Raw genomic sequence first — 23577 nt, forward strand, 5'->3', positions numbered from 1 at the left:
GGAAACCTAGAAACAATAGGGTAAGTAAGTTTTATTGATTCCACATTTAATGGTAGTAGATAAGCACATTTCACCCCCTTTTTTCCCCCTGTGAATTATGGCTACCAAGAAAAGGTTTATTGCAACTAAAACTTCTTCAAATTATTCTTTCTTAATGAATAGACAAGTCAAAATAGGTTCATTTAGTGAGAATTCATCCAAAGGTCCAGGAATCTCCCTGAAACACTGAAGAAGATTAGGAGAGATGTTATGGGGGAGAGGGAGGAAAGAAAGAATTTAGAGAGAAAATAAGAAAAAGGTGAAAAAAAATCTGCATAAGGCTATTATTATAGCTAAATGTTAATGTTAAAGATTAGATAATAATAAAATTCAAAATTAGGGCAAATCATAGAAGGCTGACTTAAATCATTTTAAATTGACCTGGAGATGTGGAGAAGGAGAAGAAAAACATTTCTCTTTAGGACTATTGCCTTTGAGAGAGGTTAAGGAAACAGATCAGAAAGATAAAAAGAAGATTGTAAGTGAGTCACTTAAAAAAGAAAATCTTGTATCTTCTCACTGATTGTGATTTAAAAAGAAACCAAAACCAATTATGGGTATCCAAATTTAGGTAAACATATGCTTAGATAGAGAGAGTTGTTGTATTATAAAAATGTGTAGAAGGTACTTTGTGTTCATTTTTCTGTTTGTTTTTTCTATATTCTTCTACTAATACTTATTCTAATGTATTGTAGTGGTATATATTTTCTAGGCTTTTCTAGGCTATATCAGAAGAAAACAGGAAGTGCTACCAAATTGATAAAGCTTTGAAATATTTACAATGATCATTGGATATCTTTTTCCCAATTTATAACCTAACTAAATCTGGAGAGATTCCTCACCATATTGGTTATAGGAGGATGGATTTTTTGATCACAACTTTTTTAGAAACTCTACTAAATTAAAAAGGAGTTGTAAACTGAAATTGTAAAAATATATCTATTCTAGCAAAATTACAGATACTGGAAAAATTAACCAAAATATTGTGGAGCCTATTAGGCAGCAATGTGAAATTTGGCTTAATTTTCAAAAAGCAAAACAAAATAAAATCCTACTTTGTTATTTGATTTTGAACATAGTGTTTATAAGCAATATACAAAAAACACTAAGGGACAGCTAGGTGGCACAGTGGATAGAGCACCAGCCTTGAATTCAGGAGGACCTGAGTTCAAATCTGGTCTCAGACACTTAACATTCCTAGCTGTGTGACCCTGGGCAAGTCACTTAACCCCAGTCTCAGGAAAAAAAAAAAAAAAAAAAAAAAAGAAAAAAAGAAAAAGAAAAAGAGAAAAACACTATACATACAGATCCTAATAGAAATTCCAATGTGCCATTTACTAGCCATTTGAATCATTAATGAGAAGTGAGAGGGAGCACACTTCTCCTTTCTCTGTCTCAATTTCTTCATTCGTAAAAGGCTGAGTCCAGATAATTTCAGAGTTTTGACCTTATCAGGGTTGTATTTACTTGATTTGAACCTGATTGCATGACTTGGTCCAGATAATACTCATTTGATAGAAATTTAGTTAGAGGGACTTTAAGAAGAGAACACTAGAGAGGAGAAAAAATATATAAAATAATATACTAGAAATGTATTATTTTTTCTTTACTGATTAATATTTATATTAGAGATTTGGATGAAGGTATAAATAGCATTATTAAATGTCTATATGATATGAAAGGAAAACAGATAAAGTATTAGAATTCTATAATATCCTGATAATCCAAAACTTAAAGCTCAGTCAAATAAGATGTGATCTTATAGGGACATATTCAAAGTAAGCACAGCCTAAAACTGTTAACTTCACAAGATGGAGATGGTATGGTTTGCAAGCAGTTGTTGGGGAAAAAAAAAAAGTTACAAGGAGTTGTAGTGGATTGAAAAACTAATAACATGGAATGGTAGCCAAAAAAAACCTCCCAAATTTATGATTTCTTTTGAATTTCATTTTAGGTCATATATTCTGGGACTATGGAAATCATGGTTTCATAGACACAGAACAGAAATTCATTTTAATTACCAATTAGTAAAACCTCTTCATTTTACAGAAAAATAAATTGAGACCTAGCAGTGTTAATCTTGCTCTTTGCCAACTTTAATATCGAAAATCTGGTATTTGAAATCAAGATCCTCTGTTGTTAAATTTAGCTTTACACAGTAGCATTCTGTGTCCACTATGTCCTAGTCAGACTACAAATGGACTACCATATTCTCTTTTGGTTACAATATTCTAGGAAACATGATGATCAAATGGAGACAATACTAAAGAGGGTCCTTATAATATTAAGGAGCCTTACAGTCATAGTTAAAGGAAGGAGGGATGTTTGACTAAGAAGAGATAAATCTATGGGTAATATCATAGCTGTTTACAGTTTTGCTGTGGTATCAGTTGAAAGAAAGGGTATCTATATAGGGTGTTCAAGAATGACAGTACTTCTCATGTGAGAGCTTGCTGAGCCTTTTTCAGGGCCACATATACCCTTTTGGAGTCCACCTGGCATTCAACTCTTATCTGTGGTTTCAAGAAGTGCAGAGGCATACCTCATTAAAAACCATAGCTGTAGATGAGTGAAGCCGGTTTGATGGTAATTAACAATCCTCAAACATGAGTTTGAGGTGAGGTAGGGGGATATCTATTGCAAGCATTTCTTTAGATCACCTTTGGCAGGAGTGGATGAAAAGAAAAATCTATTCCAATGGCTAGTACTAGGGAGTTCTTGCTTAGAGCTTGGTCAGACATTGAAAACACAAAATTCATCTATCACGTTCTAGCCATCACCAGGTGTTGTGACTGTTGTAATGTCATTGGACTGTGATGACTCGGGAAGAGAATAAGGCTCATGACTTCCTGCAACTCTACCTCACTTAGATTCAATTCACAAACAAGTCAAGACATCACCCTATAATGTCACTGATATGATTAAGAAATAAAAGATGAACAGCAACAATAATGTGGTAGAGAGATGTTCTATTAATCTTCTGAATACAGACCCAGAATCAAAGGACTGAAATTGCAAAGAGATAAAAATTTCCCTTCAATGTGAACTTTCCCAAAGTTAAAAGAATTATTTGGGAAATTCTTGGGAGCTTCCTTATTGGTGATTTTCAAACAAAGACTAGGTCTCCACTTGTCAACTATAATTTAGAGAAGATTCTCACTTATTTACTGTCAACACTCAAAAGTTTCTATGATCCATTTCAGTTCTGACATTCTATAATGCTTTCTTCAGCAAGAAATAGCACAGGTAGGAGTGCTAGAGTTAGGCATAGAGAATTTATTCTTTAACTCTCCATGCACATGAACCACATTTGATTCCTCTTTTTTTACTTTACATTTTTTCCAGTAGGTTTGCTTATAATCTTCAAGGCCTTCACTCATAGGAAGCTCAGTTGTTCTCATTCCCCACCTCCAATCCTGCATGATATAAACTCCTAAATCTTTTTTTATGAATTACATTGAAAGTAATTGTCAGGACCCACCAATTTATTACCTATCCCAAATGTCAAATACATTGTGTTCCCAAGGGTACTTACTAAATACTTGTTGATTTTTTTCCCATGTACCACACTATTATTTAAAATTGCACGTAAAAAATAGGAAACATAGTGAGACGTGAGGCACATATGTTAATTTCTATATTTAGTATATATCTTGATGATAATGGAAGACAAAAAAGGCAACAGCAACAATACAATTATATTTGATAAAATAGTGCCTGTTAGCATTTCTCATTTTAAGTTCCAAAAATCTTTGCCAAAATCCCAGTCAGATAAATTGTATTTCTGCTCAGTATGCAATTAGTTTTTACTTTTTCATTGCTTAAAATATAGCCATAAGGTATGGCAGGAATTCTTAACATTTTTGTGTGTATCATAGACATCTTTGGCTATCTGCTAAAGCCCATGAACACCTTTTCACAATATTTTTAAATTCATAAAACAAAATATATAAGATTACAAAGAACGTATTATGCCTAAACACATAGTATTAAAAACAAAACAAATTCACAGACTCCATTACAATTAGATGATAAACAATTATAAGTGCTTACTAATTAAGCATTGGTGATATAAAGAAAGGCAAAGGCAGTCCCTTCTTTCATTCAGCTTACTATCTAATTAAGAAGATAACATGTAGACCTAGTGCATACAAATAAGCTATACATAGGATAATTTGGAAGTAAATAACATAAAAAATGTTCTAGAATTAAGAGGTCTTGGGAAAAGCTTCCTTTAAAAGTTGGGGTTTTAGTCCTTGTCTTTTGGTCAAAGCTTTCAAAGTTTTCTTCTCCATTTGCTGAGGGACAAACTATAGGTTGAAGGACAGAAGGGCGACAGTGTAAATATGGTATTAAAGGTCGAATGAAAAATTCTTTCCATTACTCAGAAACCTTTAAACTCTTGGTAAAAACAATTTCTTTCATAGGTTTAGAAATCTGCAAAAGGGAGAAAACAAATAATTCCATAATATTGAACATTGAATAGCATATACCTGCTTCAAAATATCATTTTTAGTTTTCTGCATTTAATGGTCTAGGTTGTGTTTAGGGAAGTCTAGTACCTCTGATGGAAAGGCTGCTTACCAGTGGCTCAAAGAAGATGTAATGTGACCACACCCCAGTAAACCTTTTAGGCAAATGGGCTAAACCAGGTTGAGTAAAACCGAGGAGTTTTAAATCCATTGGTGGTAAGGGTGGTGTCTACCCTAAACATGTAAAGACTTGTCCTAGTATAACGGGCAAGTATAACGGAACAATTTGTTCCAATGGCCTTGATGAAGGTGACTGGAGTAGATGCTGTGGAGCACTTAAAGCTTTGTTAGACATCAAAGACACCAATGTCTTCCACTGTATCTTGAGCCATCACTAGTCATCTTTTCTTTTTCCTACTACTAGACTGATGACTGGAAGTGTAAGACTTTTTGTAGTTCTGTCTTATTTTCAACCATTTTAAGCAAGAACCAAAAGAATTCATTCATGCCATATTTTCATCTTTCCCTATCTCAAATATGTGGTGACAGGCAAGTGATGAAGCAGGAGATTCAAATTTAATGGAGGCTATTGTCACAACCTTGCACACAATCAGCAAATTTGTAGGATCATGTTCTCACTGAAAACACTGGTGGGATTCAGCAACCATGTGGATGTTAGAGCAACCTTTTCTTTTTTTTTTAATTAATTTTATAATTATAATTTTTGACAGTATATATGCATGAGTAATTTTTTTATAACATTAACCCTTGTATTCATTTTTTCCAGATTTTCCCCTCCCTTCTCCTACTCCCTCCTCTAGATGACAGGCAATCCCATACATTTTACATATGTTACAGTATAACCTAGATATAATATATGTGTGTAAATCCAATTTTCTTGTTGCAAGTTAAGTATTGGATTCCGAAGGTATAAGTAACCTGGGTAGATAGACAGTAGTGCTAATATTTTACATTCAATTCCCAGTGTTCCTTCTCTGGGTGTAGTTGTTTCTGTCCATCCATTGATCAGCTGGAAGTGAGTTGGATCTTCTTTATCTTGAAGATATCCACTTCCATCAGAATACATCTTCATACAGTATTGTTGTTGAAGTGTACAGCGATCTTCTGGTTCTGTAGAGCAGCCTTTTTAAGGATCACACTTCTCACTTCCTGGTGTGAGAAAAAAAAAAAAGCTAGAAAATGTACCTTTAAAATTGTCTGTTTACCTGGTCTAATTACTACAGCAGATAAGAATGCAAGCACAATCACCCTGCAGTCAAAATACACAAAAATATTCTACAAGATGATTCCACTCACCATCAGTACATGAAATGTGTGTATACTTACAGACAACACAAAATCTAGTAGACCTGAAAGACAAACAACTATTTTGCAGCAGGTATTGCATCCATATAGCAGCTTTTAATGAGGCACAGATGGCAAGTGAAATACAGCTTGCTGAAATTAGAGCTGGATAAACATTTTTCCCCTGAAGTGAATGCAGACAAGTGAATGCAAACAAAATATTTGCATTCAACAAAAGCAGTAATATCAAGACAAGAAAACTACTAGAAAAATTAATGTCAACATATTAGAGTGCTTCTTTAAGAGCAGGAACAGTTCATTAGTAACTTGGAGGGAAAGTTGAGTTGACACACATTTGGCAACTGTGGAATGGAAAAGGAGTAGTAGTTTTAGAATTTGGTGTACAAAATTGCATTTGGTAACCTTGATCAGAACATTCCCAGACAGTAAGATTGGTTTGGTGAAAATGATGGGGAAATTCAGAAGCTGCTCAATGCAAAACAAGAACTCCACAATGTTTACCAGCAGGATAGTTCATCTGTCTTTAAGAAAGCAGCATTTCACTCCATCAAAAGAAAAAAAAAAAATAAGGGGAAACAAGATGTTTCAGTGGATAGAGAACCAGGCCCAAAGTCAGGAGGACCTGAGTTCAAATATGATCTCAGATACTTAATATTTCCTAGCTGTGTGATCCTGGGCAGCTCACTTGCCTCAGACCCCCCAAAAGTAAAATTATAAACATACTTTAGAGTGATGCAGGATTCTTGATTCAGTAAAACATCAGATGAAATACATTTTACACATTATTTTACATTGGGAGTCACAATCAAAAACATTTTTATTTATGCCCTCAATGGGAATAAATATGGGCCTTAAATATGGTGAATATCAATAGCGCAATGCTGATGAAATTACATTGTTTAATATTAAAGACATGATTCTGGAGAGATAGGCAGAAACACTTCCATAGTTTTCTCAATAAACTGGCATCAATCAATGATGAAAAGATTTACTGTTTACTCAGGTTGAAGACAATACTTCTCTAGTCAAACTCAAGAGGTATTTAATGTCATTAGACACCTACCCTGTAGAAAAGCACCTGGACTGATTTTATTTCACTGTTTGTAAGTTTATTATTAACATAAAACTGCTTTAAATTTTCCATGTTATATGATTGAAAAAGGTTATTCTGCAGGAGTTCAAAGACTTCTCTATTGTCAGATTGTTCTGAGATAATCACAGGATGTCTCCTCAGTTGTTGCTGGCAAAAGTTTTGCCAGAGCCTCTCCTTACCTAAAAGAAAGTTATCTATCTGAGAGTCATTGCATGCTCAAATAAGACTGAGGTCAATACATTGTTTGCTTCTTGACAACTTCTGGAGAAATGCCAAGAACTGAACAGAGGTCTGTACATAATGTTTATAGATCTGACCAAGGTCTTCAGTGCTATTGATCAGGAGAGTTTATGGAAAGTTATGTCAAAATTTGCTTACATAGAGAAGAAGTTCATCAATATTTTATGTCAATTTCATGAGACCATGCTTACCCGAGTTTTGGATAATGGATAATGTTCTTGCACTTTCCCATTTACCAATGATATAAAATAAGACTGTGTCCTTACCCCATTATTTTTGTCATGATGTTTTTTTCACATGTTGTCAAGCAGCTTCAATGAGGAAAAAGATAGCATCAAGGTCAATTGCCACATGGAACACAAATGATCTAACTTGAAAAAGTTACAAGCCAAGGCTAAAGTAAAGGGAGTGTTGGTACATTACTTTTTGTTGTAGAGGATTGTGTTCTCAATGCAGCCTCTAAAATTAAGATACAATGAAGTACAGATTGATTTTCTGCTGTGTGTGCTAATTTTGACATAACAATAAACACCAAGAAAATAAAGACACTCCACCAGCCAGAACATCATTCAAAAATAGAATCACTGATTACAACAAATAGAGAAGTTTTGAATATTGTGTATAAGTTCATTTACTTCGGTAGTATGCTTTCAGGAACCTACACATCAATAATGAGGTTGACTCATCCATTGCCAAACCTAGCTTAGTGTCCAGAAAGCCCAGAAAAAAATTAGACTGACTACCAAATTGAAGGTCTAGAAAATAAGTGTGCTGATTTAATTGTTGTAAGTCTGTGAAACAATGACAATATATTGCTTCATGCCAGGAAACAATTACTTCCATTAGGATCACCTTAAGAAGATGCTAAAGATCACCCAAAAGGATAAAGTCCTTTCTTGAACTAAATTGCCAAACATTCATACTCTTCTGCATCAAAAGCAGTTGCCCTGGGCAGGTCACATTGTTTGAATGTCAAATATACATTTACCAAAAGAACTTTTATGGATAATTCATACAAGACAAACACTCACATGATGGTCAGAAGAAGCTATAAAAGGATATTACCAAGGTCTTTCATGTCTATCTTTTTTTTTTTTTTTTTTTAATGTTTTTTCTTGAATCTTGTGTTTGAATGTCAGTTTTTCTACTTATGTCTAGTCATTTTATCAGGAATGATTGAAAGTCCTTAAGTTCATTGGGCCATTTTTCCCGGGAAGATTTTTTATACTTTTGCTGGATAGATTATGCTTGGTTGTAATTTTATCTTCTTTCCTTGCTTGAATATCATTTTCCATGTCTTCCTTGAATATGCAAGTTGTTAAATCTTATGTGATCTTGACTATGGTCTCACAACATTTAAATTGTTTCTTTGTGGTTGTCTGAAGTATTTTCTCTTTGACAGGGCAGCTCTGTAATTTGGCAAAAAAAAAAAAAAAATTACAAGAATTTTCATTTGAGGATCTTTTTCAGTGATGGATCAGTGGATTTTTTTAAAATTTCTATTTTGCACTTGATAATTTCTTCAAATCTTTTTTTTTTTCTAACAATGGTTTTCAGGTCCTTCTGTAATTCTTAAATATCTCTCATGGACTTATTTTCAAAGTCAGTTGCTTTTCAGTTTTCATATTTCACCTTACCTTCAATTTTTCATTCTTTTGACTTTTTTTTGAAGACTTGAATTCATTAGGTTTCATTCTACTAATTCTAATTTTTAAGGAATTATTTTTTTTCAGGGAGATTTTAGACCTCTTTTTCTCATTTGGCCAAGTCTATTTTAAAAGGAATTTTTTTTTCTACAGTATTTTTTCCTGTGATTCTTTTACAAAGAAGCTATTTTTTTCATATTTTCATCACTTTTACTTTTTAGCCCACAAAATTCCACCACTAATATTTTTTTTTTTATCTGGGATCCTTGTTTGACTTGTGTTCAATCAGCTATTTTTCATTGCAACCTGACTAATACTTCTTTTCATATGTTTTGTCTTCTTAGTTTGCATCTTGATCTACCTGTCACTATAGTAATTGTTATGGTCAGTTCTTTTGTTTTATATTCATTTTTTAATTTTTTTTTATTTTTTTTCTGAAGCAATTGGGGTTAAGTGACTTGCCCAGGGTCACAAAGCTAGGAAGTATTAAGTGTCTGAGACCAGATTTGAACTCAGTTCCTCTTGATTTCAGGGCTGGTACTCTATCCACTTCACCATCTAGCTGCCCCATATTTTCTTTTTTTAAAAATACTTAAAAGTATTTTATTTTCCCAAACACATGGAAAGACAGTTTTCAACATTTACCTTTGCAAAATCTTATGTTTCATTTTTCTTCCCTTTCTCCCACTCTATCCCAAAATAGCAAGTAATCCAATATAAGTTAAATATGAACAATTCTGTTAAATACATTTCCATAATTTTCATGTAACAATAAAAATCAGATAAAAAAGGAAAAATGAGAAAGAAAAAATAAACAATAACAAAAGGTAGAAGTACTATATTGTGATCCACATTCAGTCTCTATAGTCCTCTCTCTGTATGTAAATGATACCTTTCAAGTCTATCAGAATTGCCAAGAATCACCTCATTGTTGAAAAGAGTCAATTTCATCACAGTTGATCATCACATAATCTTGTTGCTATGTACAATTTTCTCTTGGTTCTACTCACTTCACTTACCATAAGTTCATATAAATCTTTCCAGGCTTTTCTGAAATCAGCCTGCTTATCATTTCTAATAGAACAATAATATTTCTTTACATTCATATACCATAACTTACTCAGCCATTTCACAATTGAGGGGCGACCACTCAATTTCTGGTTTCTTGCCACTACAAAAGGGCTGCTATAAACATTTTTGCACATGTAGGTCATCTTTCCTCTTTAATGATTACTTTGGGATACAGGCCCAGTAAGGATACTTCTGGATCACAGGGTATACACAGTTTTATATCCCTTTAAGCATAGTTCCAAAAGCTGGGGTCCTTGTGTTTGTCAAACACTAGATTATTAAAGTTATTGATTATTTTATCCTGTAGACCTAACCTATTCTACTGATGATATACTAGTCTATTTCTTAGCCAATACCAAATGGTTTTGGTAACCACTGCTTTATAATACAATTTTAGATTTGGTACAGCTGGGCCACATTTATTTGATTTTTTTTTTCATTAATTCCCTGGAAATTCTTGACCTTTTGTTTTTCCATATGAACTTTGTTATTTTTTCTAAGTCATTAAAATAGTTTTTTTGGAGTCTGATCGGTATAGTGCTAAATAAATTGATTAGTTTAAGTAGTATTGTCATCTTTATTATATTTGCTTGCCCTATCCAAGAGCATTTAATATTTTTCCAATTGGTTAGATCAGACTAAATTTGTGTGGAAAATGTTTTGTTGTTTTGCTCATATAGTTTCTGATTTTCCCTTGGCAGATAGATTCCTCAATATCTTATGCTATCAGTAGTTACTTTAAATGGAATTTCTCTTTGTAACTCTAACTGTTGGATGATTTTGTTAGTGACATATAAGAATGCTGATGATTTATGTGGATTTATTTTGTATCCTACAACTTTGCTAAAGTTATGAATTATTTCTAAAAGCTTTTTAGCAGAATCTTTGGGGTTCTATAAGTATACCATCATATCACCTGCAAAGAGTGATAGTTTGGTTCCCTCATTACCTACTCTAATTCCTTTAATCTCTTTCTCCACTCTTATTGCTGAGGCTAGCATTTCTAATACAATATTGAATATAATGGTGATAGTGGACAATCTTGTTTCAATCCTGATCTTAATGAGAATGGTTGCAGTTTATCCTCATTACATATGATGCTTATTGATGGTTTTAAATAGATGGTCCTGACTATTTTAAGGAATAGTCCATTTGTTCTATACTCTCAACTGTTTTTAATAGAAATGGATGATGGGGGACTTCTGGCCAAGATGGGGGAGAGGAGGCACAGATGCTTGACCTTTACATTTTCTCTCAGAATTTATTTCATGACAAGCCTCAGAATAAAAGTTTGACCAGAAAAAAACCCCACAAATAATTATTAACAGAAGACATCCTTGAAATTTTCCAGAAAAGGTCTGTTTTTGCTCAGGGGCAGGGATGAACAGACTGGGCGCAGGCTGAGGGCAAGTAGCAAAAGCAAGGCAGCTCACACTGCTCAGACTAGAGGGGGGAGAGGTGCGATTTCTGCTTTTTCTGCAGAACAACCTTTATCCCAGTGTGGATATTCCATCTTGGCAGCAAGCCAGGATTAGCAGAAAAGTTGTAAACACAGGAGACAAACACTATAACCCTGAAAAGCTAGCTTCTCTTGGGACCTGGCCACTCCCACCCCTCACCCAGAGTGACTCAGCACATTCTTAGACCCTCAGAGCCTCAGAGCTCAGACCCAGCACAATCATTGCTGTCCTGTTAGTGCCTCACTGCTGTCTCCCTTAGTTTGTAGAGGAAGCCCGATAACACCATTCAGCCCCATTCCCCCCCCAAAAAAAAGCAGACCAATTATTTTTCTTCTCAATTGTTTTCTTTGATTCTCCTCTGAAAAATGAACAAAAAATTTAAAAGGGCTCTAACCATGGACAGCTTCTATATGGATAGAGAGCATACTTCAAACCCTGAGGAGACTAAAAACAGACTGTCTCCAGAGGAATCCCCAAAGGGAGATATGATCTGCTCCTCAATACACAAAACTCTTATAGAAGAAATCAAAAAGGCTCTCACAAGAGAGCTAGAAGAGAAGTTGGAAAAGGAAAGGAAAACTTGGCAAGAGAGTCTGGAGAAGTCATCCCACAAATTTAAAGACAGAGTAGATAAAGAAATCAAATCATTAAGAAACAAAATTAGTGAACTGGAAAATGGAACAACTCTAAGGAAAACAGAATTAGTAAGTTGGAAAAAGAAAATAACTCAATAAAAAACAAAATTGGTGAAATGGAAAAAAAATTCCATAGAACAAAAAAACTCACTTAAAAGCTCAATTGGACAATTTTAAAAGATATAAAAAAAAGTGAGTGAAGAAAATACATCATTGAAAATCAGAATCGAACAAATAGAAGTGAATGACTCGAGGAGAAATCAAGAATCAGTCAAGCAAAACCAGAAAAATGAAACAATGGAAAAGAACATCAAGTACCTTCTTGGGAAGACAACAGACCTGGAAAATAGATCCAGGAGAAACAATCAGAATAATTGGACTTCCTGAAAAAATATGAGGAAAAAAAGAGCTTGGACACTATTTTCCAGGAAATTATCAAAGAGAATGGCCCAGACATTTTAGAAACAGAGGGTAAAATAGACATTGAAAAAATTCATTGGTTCACTTACTGAAAGGAACCCTAAAATCAAAAAGCCAAGAAATATAGTGGTCAAGTTCAAGAACCATCAGATGAAGGAAAAAATATTGCAAACTGCTAGAAAAAGTCAATTCAGATATGGAGGAGCCACAATAAGATTACCCATCATTGAGCAGAGTCCACATTAAAGGATTGAAGGGTCTGGAATATGATATTCCAAAAGGCTAAGGAACTTGGTATGCGGCCAAGAATAACTTACCCAGCAAAAATGAGCATTTTTTTTCCAGGGAAGAAGATGGACATTTAATGAAATAAATGAATTTCATCTATTCTTGATGAAAAAACCTGATCTAAACAAAAAGTTTGATCTCCAAATACAGAACTCAAGAGATTTCTAAAAAGGTAAAAATAAATCTTGAGAACTATATTTCTGCCATAAACATATATTAAGAACACATGTATAACTTGTTCTAGAAACTAGAGGAGAAAAGGAAATTATATCAAAAAAAAAAAAAAAAAAGGTAAAGTGATGGTACTATATCTGACAAAGAAGCAAAGGTAACCTATTTTATCTTAGAGAAAGAATGGAGGGGGATGAACATAATGTGTATCATAGTCTCATTAGAACCTGGCTTAAAGAGAAAAATATAGACATATTCGATTTATGCTAAAACTCCCTCCACTACAGTGAAAAGTGGGAGGGGAAAAGTGAAAAGGGAAGGAGTAAGCTAAGTGGAAGGAATTGTGAGGAAAAGGGGTAAAATAGGGGGAGGAACTTTAAGGTGGGAGAAGGATACTAAAAAGGGAGGGCTGAGAAAGGCAAGTGGTACTCACAAGTTTAATACTGGGGAAGGGGGTAAGAGGGAAGGAAAGGAGAAAAGCATAAGAAGAGGTTAACAGGATGGCAAGCAATATAGAATTAGTCCTTTTAACCATAAATGTGAATGGGGTAAACTCCCCCATAAAGAGGAAGCAGTTAGCAGACTGGATTAAAAGCCAGAATCCTACAATATGTTGTTTACAAGAAACACACCTGAAACAGGGTGATACATACAGAATGAAGGTAAAAGGTTGGAGCAGAATCTATTATGCTTCAGGTGAAGCCAAAAAAGCAGGGGTAGCCATCATCATCTCAGATCAAGCAAAAGCAAAAATTGATCTAATTAAAAGCGATAAGGAAGGACACTATACCTTGCTAAAGGATAGCATAGATAAGGAAGCTATATCAATATTAAACATATACGCATGAAGTGGTGCAGAATCTAAATTTCATAAAAGAGAAATTAAGAGAGCTACAAGAAGAAATAGACAGCAAAACCATAGTAGTGGGAGATCTCAACCTTGAACTCCCAAATTAGATAAATCAAAGACAAAATAAATAAGAAAGAAGTCAAAGAGATAAATAGAATACCAGAAAAGTTTGATATGATAGATCTTTGGAGAAAACTAAATGGAGAAAGAAAGGAGTACATGTTCTTCTCAGCAGTTCATGGAATCTATACAAAAATTGATCATATACTAGGACATAAAAACCTCAAAATCAAATGCAGTAAGGCAGAAATAGTAAATGCATTTTTTCAGACCACAATGCAATGAAAATTACATTCAATAAAAAGCCAGGGGAAAATAAATCAAAAAATAATTGGAAACTAAATAATCTCATACTAAAGAATGATTGGGTGAAACAGCAAATCATAGACATAATTAATAACTTCACTCAAGAAAATGATAATAATGAGACATCATACCAAAATGTGTGGGATGCAGCCAAAGCATTAATAAGGGGAAATTGTATATTTTTTGAGGCCTACTTGCATAAAATAGAGAAAGAGAATGTCAATGAATTGGGCTTACAACTAAAAATGCTAGAAAAGGAATAAATTAAAAACCCCCAGACAAACACAAAACTTGGAATTCTAAAAATATAAGGAGAGATGAATACAACTGAAATTTTAAAAAAAATTGAATTAATTAATAAAAATAAGAGTTGGTTCTATGAAAACAACAAAATAGACAAACCCTTAGTAAATCTGATTAAAAAGAAGACGAAAATCAAATTGTTAGTCTTAAAAATGAAAAGGGAGAACTCGCCACTAATGAAGAGGAAATTAGAACAATAGTTAGGAGTTACTTTGCCCAACTTTATGCCAATAAATTCAATAACTTAAATGAAATGGAAGAATACCTTCAAAAATATAGCTTGCCCAGATTAACAGAGCAAGAAGTAAATAGTCTAAATAGTCCCATTTCAGAAAAAGAAATAGAACAAGCTATTAACAAACTCCCTATGAAAAAATCTTCAGGACCAGATGGATTTACATGTCAACTCTACCAAACATTTAAAGAACAATTAACTCCAATGCTATATAAACTATTTTTAAAAAGTAGGCATTGAAGGAGTCCTACCAAATTCCTTTTATGACACAGACATGGTACTGATACCTAAACCAGGTAGGTTGAAAACAGAGAAAGAAAATTATAGACAAATCTCCCTAATGAATATTGATGCTAAAATCTTAGATAAAATATTAGCAAAAAGAATAAAGAAAATTAACCTCAGGATAATACACTATGGCCACGTGGGATTTATACCAGGGATGCAGGGCTTGTTCAATATTAGGAAAACTATTAGCGTAACTGACTGTATCAATAACCAAATTAACAAAAAACATATGATCATCTCAATAGATGCAGAAAAAGCATTTGACAAAATCCAACATCCATTTCTATTAAAAATACTTGAGAGTATAGGAATAAATGGACTATTCTTTAAAATAATCAGGAGCATATATTTAAAACCGTCAGTAAACATCATATGTAATGGTGATAAACTGGAATCTTTCCCAGTAAGATCAGGAGTGAAAAAGGGTTTCCCACTATCACCATTACTATTCAATATTGTATTAGAAATGCTAGACTTGGCTATAAGATTAAAGAATGAGATTAAAGGAATTAGAGTAGGTAATGAGGAAGCCAAACATCACTCTTTGCAGATGATATGATGGTATATTCAGAGAACCCCAAAGATTCTGCTAAAAAGCTATTAGAAATAATTCAGAACTTTAGCAAAGTTGCAGGATACAAAATAAATCCACATAAATCCTCAGCATTGTTATACATTACCAACAAAAACCAACAGCAAGAGATACAAAGAGAAAGTCCATTCAAAATAACTGTTGAGAGTATAAAATATTTGTGAATCTATCTACCAAAGGAAATTCAGGAATTATACGAGCAAAATTACAAAACACTTGCCACAAAAATAAAGTCAGATTTAAATAACTGGAAAAATATTAAGTGCTCTTGCATACGCCGACTGAATATAATCAAGATGACAATACTCCCTAAACTAATCTATTTATTTAGTGCTATACCAATTAGACTCCCAAGAAACTATTTTAATGACCTAGAAAAAATAACAACAAAATTCATTGGAAGAACAAAAGATTGAGAATTTCAATGGAATTAATGAAAAAAAAAAAATCAAATGAAGGTGGCCTAAGCTGTATCAGATCTAAAATTATATTATAAAGCAGCAGTTACCAAAACCATTTCATATTGGCTAAGAAATAAATTAGTTGATCAGTGGAATAGATTAGGTTCACAAGACAAGAGAGTGAATAAATATAGCAATCTAATGTTTGACAAACCCAAACATCCCAACTTCTGGGATAAAAATTCATTATTTGACAAAAACTGCTGGGAAAACTGGAAATTAGTATGTCAGAAACTAGGCATGGACCCACACTTAAAACCACATGCTAAGATAAGATCAAAATGGGTCCAAGATTTAGGCATAAAGAATGAGATCATAAATAAATTAGAGGAACATAGGATAGTTTATCTCTCAGACTTGTAGAGGAGGAAGGAATTTGTGACCAAAGGAGAGCTAGAGATCATTATTGGTCACAAAATAGAAAATTTTGATTACATCAAATTAAAAAGCTTTTGAACAAACAAAACAAGCAAGAACAAGTTTGCTTTTGAGCAAACAAGATCGAAGGGATGTAACAAACTGGGAAAACATCTTTACAGTTAAAGGTTCTGATAAAGGCCTCATCTCGAAAATATACAGAGAATTGGCTCTAATGTGTAAGAAACCAAGCCATTCTTCAATTGATAAATGGTCAAAGGATATGAACAGACAATTTTCAGATGATGAAATTGAAACTATTTCCACTCATATGAAAGAGTGTTCCAAATCACTATTGATCAGAGAAATGCAAATTAAGACAACTCTGAGATACCACTACACACCTGTCAGATTTTCTAAGATGACAGGAACAAATAATGATGAATGTTGGAGGGGATGTAGGAAAACTGGACACTGATGCATTGTTGGTGGAGCTGTGAAAGAATCCAACGATTCTGAAGAGCAATCTGGAATTATGTCCAAAAAGTTATCAAACTGTGCATACCCTTTGATCCAGCAGTGCTACTACTGGGATTATATCCGAAAGAAATACAAAAGAAGGGAAAAGGACCTGTATGTGCCAAAATGTATGTGGCAGCCCTTTTTATAGTGGCTAGAAACTCAAAAATGAATGGATGCCCATCAATTGGAGAATGGTTGGGGTAAATTATGGTATATGAATATTATGGAATATTATTTTTCTGTAAGAAATGACCAGCAGGATGAATACAGAGAGGCCTGCAGAAACTTACATGATTTGATGCTGAGTGAAATGAGCAGAACCAGGAGATCATTATACACTTCAACAAGAATAGTGTATGAGAATGTATTCTGATGGAAGTGGATATCTTCAACAAAGAGAAGATCTAACTCAGATCCAATTGATCAGTGATGGATAGAATTAGCTATACCCAGATAAGGAACACTGGGAAATGAGTGTAAACTCTTTGCATTTTTGTTTTTCTGCCCTGGTTATTTTTACCTTCTGAATCCATTTCTTCCTTAGCAACAACAACAACAACAACAACAAAAATTCAGTTCTGCCCACATGTATTGTATCTAGGATGTACTATAACATATTTAATATGTATGGGAATGCCTGCCATCTAGGGGAGGGGGTGGAGGGAAGGAGGAGAAAATTCAGAACAGAAGTGAGTGCAAGGGATAATGTTGTGAAAAATTACCTATGTATATGTATTGTCAAAAAAAAAGTTATAATTATAAAATTAATTTTAAAAAGTGTAAAAAAAAATATCCACTTCAAGTATTCAATATCTCATCTATAAAAGATTCTCCCTCTAGTAATTCAAACCACAAACTATCCTTCCACATCATTTCATCCATATTTGTGTTTAATGGTAGTTATCTCTATAGTGTGGAGGAGAAAGAAAAAACATAGGAAGAAAAACAAGTACATTATAATTTCATTATATATTTTTAAATAATAGCAAGTTTAACATAAGTTGGCAATTTCATGTTCAATGTTTTTAAACTGTGGCTATATTATGTAAATATTTGTTATATTCCACATATTAAAAGTCAAATAAATTGAAAAAAGAAATGGATGTTGGATTTTAAGTGCTTTTTTGGCATCTATTGAGATGATCATATGATTTTTGTTAATTTGGTTATTAATAAGGCCAATTATACTGATAGTTTTCCTAATATTGAACTAGCCCTGGATTCCTGGTATAAATCCTACTTGATCATGGTGTAATCTTTTTGCTAATATCTTATTTAAGGTTTTAGCATCAATATTCATTAGAAAGATTGATCTATAGTTTTCTTTCTCCATTTTTCAACTTACCTGGTTTTGGTATCAGTACCATGTCTGTGTCATAAAAAGAATTTGGTAGGACTCCTTCATTCCCTATTTTTTCAAATAGTTTATATAGCATTGGGTCTAATTGTTTTTTGAATGTTTGATAGAATTCACATGTAAATCCATCTGGCCCTGCAGATTTTTTTCTTAGGGAGTTGATTAATAGCTTGTTCTATTTCCTTTTCTGAAATGGGACTTTTTAAGCAATTTACTTCCTCCTCTGTTAATCTGGAAGCCTATATTCTTGGAGGTAGTCATCCATTTCACTTAGGTTATCAAATTTATTGACATAAAGTTGGGCAAAGTAACTTATTATTTCTCTAATTTCTTCTTCATTGATGGAAAGTACCCCCTTTTCATTTTTAAGATTAACAATGTTGATTTTCCTCTCTCCTTTGTCTAATCAGATTTAACAAAGGTTTATCTATTTTATTGTTGTTTTTTTTTTCATAAAACCAACTCAGTTTTATTTATTAGTTCAATAGTATTTTTACTTCCAATATTATTAATTTCTCTTTTTAATTTTAGAGTTTCAAATTTAGTATTTGATTGGGTTTTTTTAATTTGGTCTTTTTCTAGCTTTTTAATTTGCAAGCCCAATTCATTGATCTTCTCTTTCTCTATTTTATTCAAGTAAGCCTCTAAAGACATAAAAGTTCTCCTTATTACCACTTTAGCTGCATCCCACAAATTTTGATATATCTCATTGTTGTCATTATCTTGAATGAAATTATTAATTATGTATATAATTTGCTGTTTCACCTAATCATTCTTTAAGATGAGATTATTTAGTTTTTGATCTATTTACCCCCAACTTTTGTTGAATGTAGTTTGTATTGCATAGTGATCTGAAAAGAAATCATTTACTATTTCTGCTTCCTGCATTTAATTTTGAGATCTTTATGTCCTAATATGTGGTCAATTTTTGTATAGGTTCCATGAACTGCTGAGAAGGAAGTATATTCTTTTCTGTCACCATTCAGCTTTCTCCAAAGATCTATCATATCTAATTTTCCTAATATTCTATTTACCTCTTTAATTCCTTTCTTATTTGTATTGTGGTTTGATTTATCTAATTCTGAGAGTTCATGTTTGAGATCGTTCACTATTATAATTTTGTTGTCTATTTCTTCTTGTAGCTCTCAACTTCTCCTTAGGAAGTTAGATGCTATACCACTTGGTGCATATATATTTAGTATTGATATTGCTTCATTGTCTATGCTACCCTTTAACAAGCTATAGTTTCCTTCCTTGTCTCTTTTGATTAGATCAATTTTTGCTTTAGCTTGATTTGAAATAAGAATGGCCACCCCTGCTTTTTTGACTTCACCTGAAGCATAATAGATTCTTCTCCAGCCTTTTACTTTTACTCTGTATTTATCTCCCTGTTTTAAATGTGTTTCCTGTAAACAACATATTGTAGGGTTCTGACTTTTGATCCTGTCTCCTATCCATCTCTGCTTAATGGGGAGAGTGCATACCATTCACATTTACAGTTAAAATCACTAACTCTGTATTTCCTCCCATCATATTATCCCAGATTATGTTTTTTTTCCTTGCTCCCCCTGAACCCCTTCCCCAGTATTAAACTTATGAGCCCCGCTTGTGTCTTGAAGCCCTCCCTCTTTAGTATATCTCCCTCCTCCTTTTAAATCCCTTCCCCTTTCTTGTACCCTTCCCTTATTACTCTTTTCCTTTTCCCTTTTCCTCTCCCCCTTTTTTAATAAGGTGAGAGAGAATTCTCTGTAAAACCAATATGTTAATTATTTTCTCTTTGATCCAATTATGATGAGAATAAAATTCACACTATATTTCTCCCCTCTCTAACTTCCCTCAAATATGATAGGTTTTCTTTGCCTGTTTGTGGGATGTAGTTTCCCTCTTTTTATTTCCCCTTTTCTCTTTTTCTGACACTATACCCTTTCCATTTCTATTTCCCTTTTTTTGTTATATCAATAAAATCAAATTATACATGTAGTCTTAATGTATATCCACAGCAGAAATACATACAGTTCTCAAGAGTTTCTTTTACCTTTTTCTGCTTCTCTTGAGTCCTACAATCCTACAATTGGAGATGAAATTTTTTGTTTAGATCTGTTTTTTTTTGTTTGTTTGTTTGTTTTTTCCTTAGAAACAAATGGAATTTTTCTGTTTCATTAAATGTCCATCTTCTTCCATGGAAGAAAATGCTAAACTTAGCTGGGTAGTTTATTCTTGGCTGCATTCCAAGTTCTTTTGTCTTTTGGAATATCAGATTCCAGGCCCTCTGATCCTTTAATGTAGAGGCAGACAGATCTTGAGTGACCCTTATTGTGGCACCTCGGTATTTGAATTTTTTTTTTTCCTGGCTGCTTGTAATATTTTTTTCCTTAGTCTGATAGTTCTGAAATTTGGCCACAATGTTCTGTAGAGTTTTGTTTTGTTTTGTTTTTTTGGTTTTTTTTTAGGATCTTTTTCAGAAGGTGTTCGATGAATTCTTTCCGTGCCTATTTTACCTTCTGATTCTATTACCTCTGGGCAGTTCTCTTTGTTGTTTTCTTGTAAAGTAGTATCTAGGCTCTTTTTTCATCATAATTTTTTGGAAGCCCAATAATCCTCAGTTTATCTCTCCTAGATCTATTTTCCAGATCATTTTGCCAAATAGATATTTGCCATATTTCTCTTGATTTTCATTTTTTTTTTTTTTTTTTTTTTTGTTTTGCTTGACTGATTTTTGGTGTCTCAATGAATCATTCATTTCTATTTGTTCAGTTCTGATTTTTAATGAGTTATTTTCTTTATTAGCTTTTTAAAATTTCTTTTTGTATATGTCCAATCGAGTTTTTAAATGAGTTGTTTTGCTCTATGTAATTTTTTTCCATTTCACTAAATTTGTTTTTTAGTAAGTTATTTTCTTTTTCCAATTCACAGATCCTGCTTTCTTGGGAATTCTTTATCTTTTCCAATTCACAGGTCCTATTTTCCTGTGATTTCTTCACCTTTTCCAATTCCCAAATTCTGTTTCCCTGCACTTCCTGTGAATTCTTTACCTTTTCCAATTCACATATCAGGAAGTTGTTTACCTTTTCCAATTCACATTTCAGGATGTTGTTAATCTCTTGCATAGCTTCTCTTTCCTTTCCCCATTTTTCTTCTAACTCTCTTTTGAGATTCTTAATAGTCTCTTCTAAGAGAGAGTTATTTGGGGTATTGTCTGGAGGCTGTTTGCTGTAGTCTTGCGATTGGAAACCCTCTCTCTTTCTATATAGAAGCTATCAATCATTCTCTTCATTTTTTTTTTTTTTTGGCATTTTTTTTTAAAGCCTTCAGGATCTGCCTTTAGGGCAAGGAGGTTACCAGCTTCTTCTGCAGAGCAAGGATGGGTATATGGACAGTAACTCTCTTCTCAATGGGCTGCAAGGAACAGCAGAGCTGTGGAAGTACTCTGGAAAGAGCTCTACAGGGAAGTGAGTAAGCCTGGGTAACAAGGGCAGGGCTGTGTAAGTGCCCTGCAAGGAGCCGCAACTACCTTGGGACTAGAGGTTAAGCAGCAAAAGTATCACTGCCCTCCACAAACACCTGCTTTGAGTATTAGCAGTCACCCTATCCTTCACTGGACTGGAAGTATCTCTGCCTGGGCAGCACAGTCGAGCTGGGGAGATTCCACTACCCCAGGTCGAGCCCCCCACTGTACAGATGAGAGGCTGCCCTGGTCTGTGCTCCTGCCATGCAGGTTTGTGACTGCCCCCCAACAAGAGCCCCTAGCTGCAGAATTCTGTGAAGATCATTGTTATGGTCTGTGCTGAGTCACTTCCAGTCCTGGGTGGGCACAGTCAGATCCTAATCTGGTGTCCCTCAGAGTACCCTCTACCCTAGGCTCTAATTTCTCTGCTGGTCCACTACTCTGCCACCAAAGCAAAGCAGTTAGACTATGGCAGAGAGCTCTGATTAAACCTTCCCCCCCTTCCAGATTCTATCCCTGCTCTGTGCAGTTCTGCTCCCACCACTCAGGACAAACCTTTTGAGTTGATATTCCTGATTATCGTTGGCTGGTAGTTGTTGTACTTTCAATCTTTGTGAACCTTACCAGTCTAGCACTATTTTTGAGGCTGATTTTAAAAATTGGTAATGAGGGTATGAGAGGAGCTCAGAATCCCGCATGTGCCTTTTCGGCCATCTTGGCTCCTCCCCCCATTATCCTTTTTATTCTTCTAATTTCCTTACAGTATCACTCTTCTTGTCTAATTTGTGAACCCATTTCGACCATATTTTGTTATAGAGTATTAGGTATTGGTCAGTGCTTAGTTTCTGCCATCCTAATTTCCAATTTTCCCAGAGAGTTTTGCCAAATAGTGAGTTCTTATCCTAGAAACTGTGGTCTTTGGGTTTATCAAACACTAGATTAATATAGTCATTGACTGTGTTTTGTGAACATAATATATTCCAATGATTAATTTTTCCATTTTTTAGTAAGTGCCAAATGGTTTTGATGATTGCTGCTTTATAATATAGTTTTAGGTCTGATACAGCTAGATCACCTTCATTTGCATTTTTCATTAATTCCTTTGAAATTGTTGACCTTTTGTTCTTCCAGATGAACTTTGTTATTATTTTTTCTAGATCTGTAAAATAATTTCTTGGGAGTTGAAGTAGTATGACACTGAATAAGTATTTTTCCCCCATTAATTCCATTCATATTCTTGATCTTTCATTCTTCCAGATGAGTTTTGTTGTTATTTTTTCTAGTTACATCTAATAATTTTTAGCAATTTGGCCACAAATAAGTAAATTCGTTTAGGTAGAATTGTGGTTTTTAAAATATTGGCTCTGCCTACTCATGAGCAATTAATATCAATTTTGATTTTTTGATTACTATATTTATACCCTATCAGGTGGACTTACTGACCAGCCTTCTAAAGTTTTATCTTTCTTAATTTGAACTAGGCTGATTGTTGACTATACATATACATATATATATATATATATAGGCTCATTCTGTAGGAAAAGTAAGAGAAGATAATAAATAGACATCTTTCTAATTGCACTGTTATCCTTGTGATGTCAAACAACTCAAAGAAAGACTAACAATGTATTGAATAAATCTAAGAAGGATTTGTGGAAAGACATGAATAAGAATTGTACAGGATGAGCAGGCAATGATGAGTTGTCCTCTGTATCAAGAGAGAAAAATCATACATCAACGAATAATATATTTTAATATCAAAGCACTTCTCAAATCACACAGATAATTTGGTTACTTTCAAGAGTAAGCAGTTAAAAAAATTATTTTGACATTTATTTTGCCTATATTTCAATTAACACATTATGTTGTTTTTAAAGTAAACTTGGAGAGGGAGCTTAAGGGAACAAAATGCACTCTTTAATTAAAGTTTGTTTGAAAAC

The sequence above is a fragment of the Sminthopsis crassicaudata genome, chromosome 1 (genome assembly GCF_048593235.1).
Source record: "Sminthopsis crassicaudata isolate SCR6 chromosome 1, ASM4859323v1, whole genome shotgun sequence".
Lineage (NCBI taxonomy): Eukaryota > Metazoa > Chordata > Mammalia > Dasyuromorphia > Dasyuridae > Sminthopsis > Sminthopsis crassicaudata.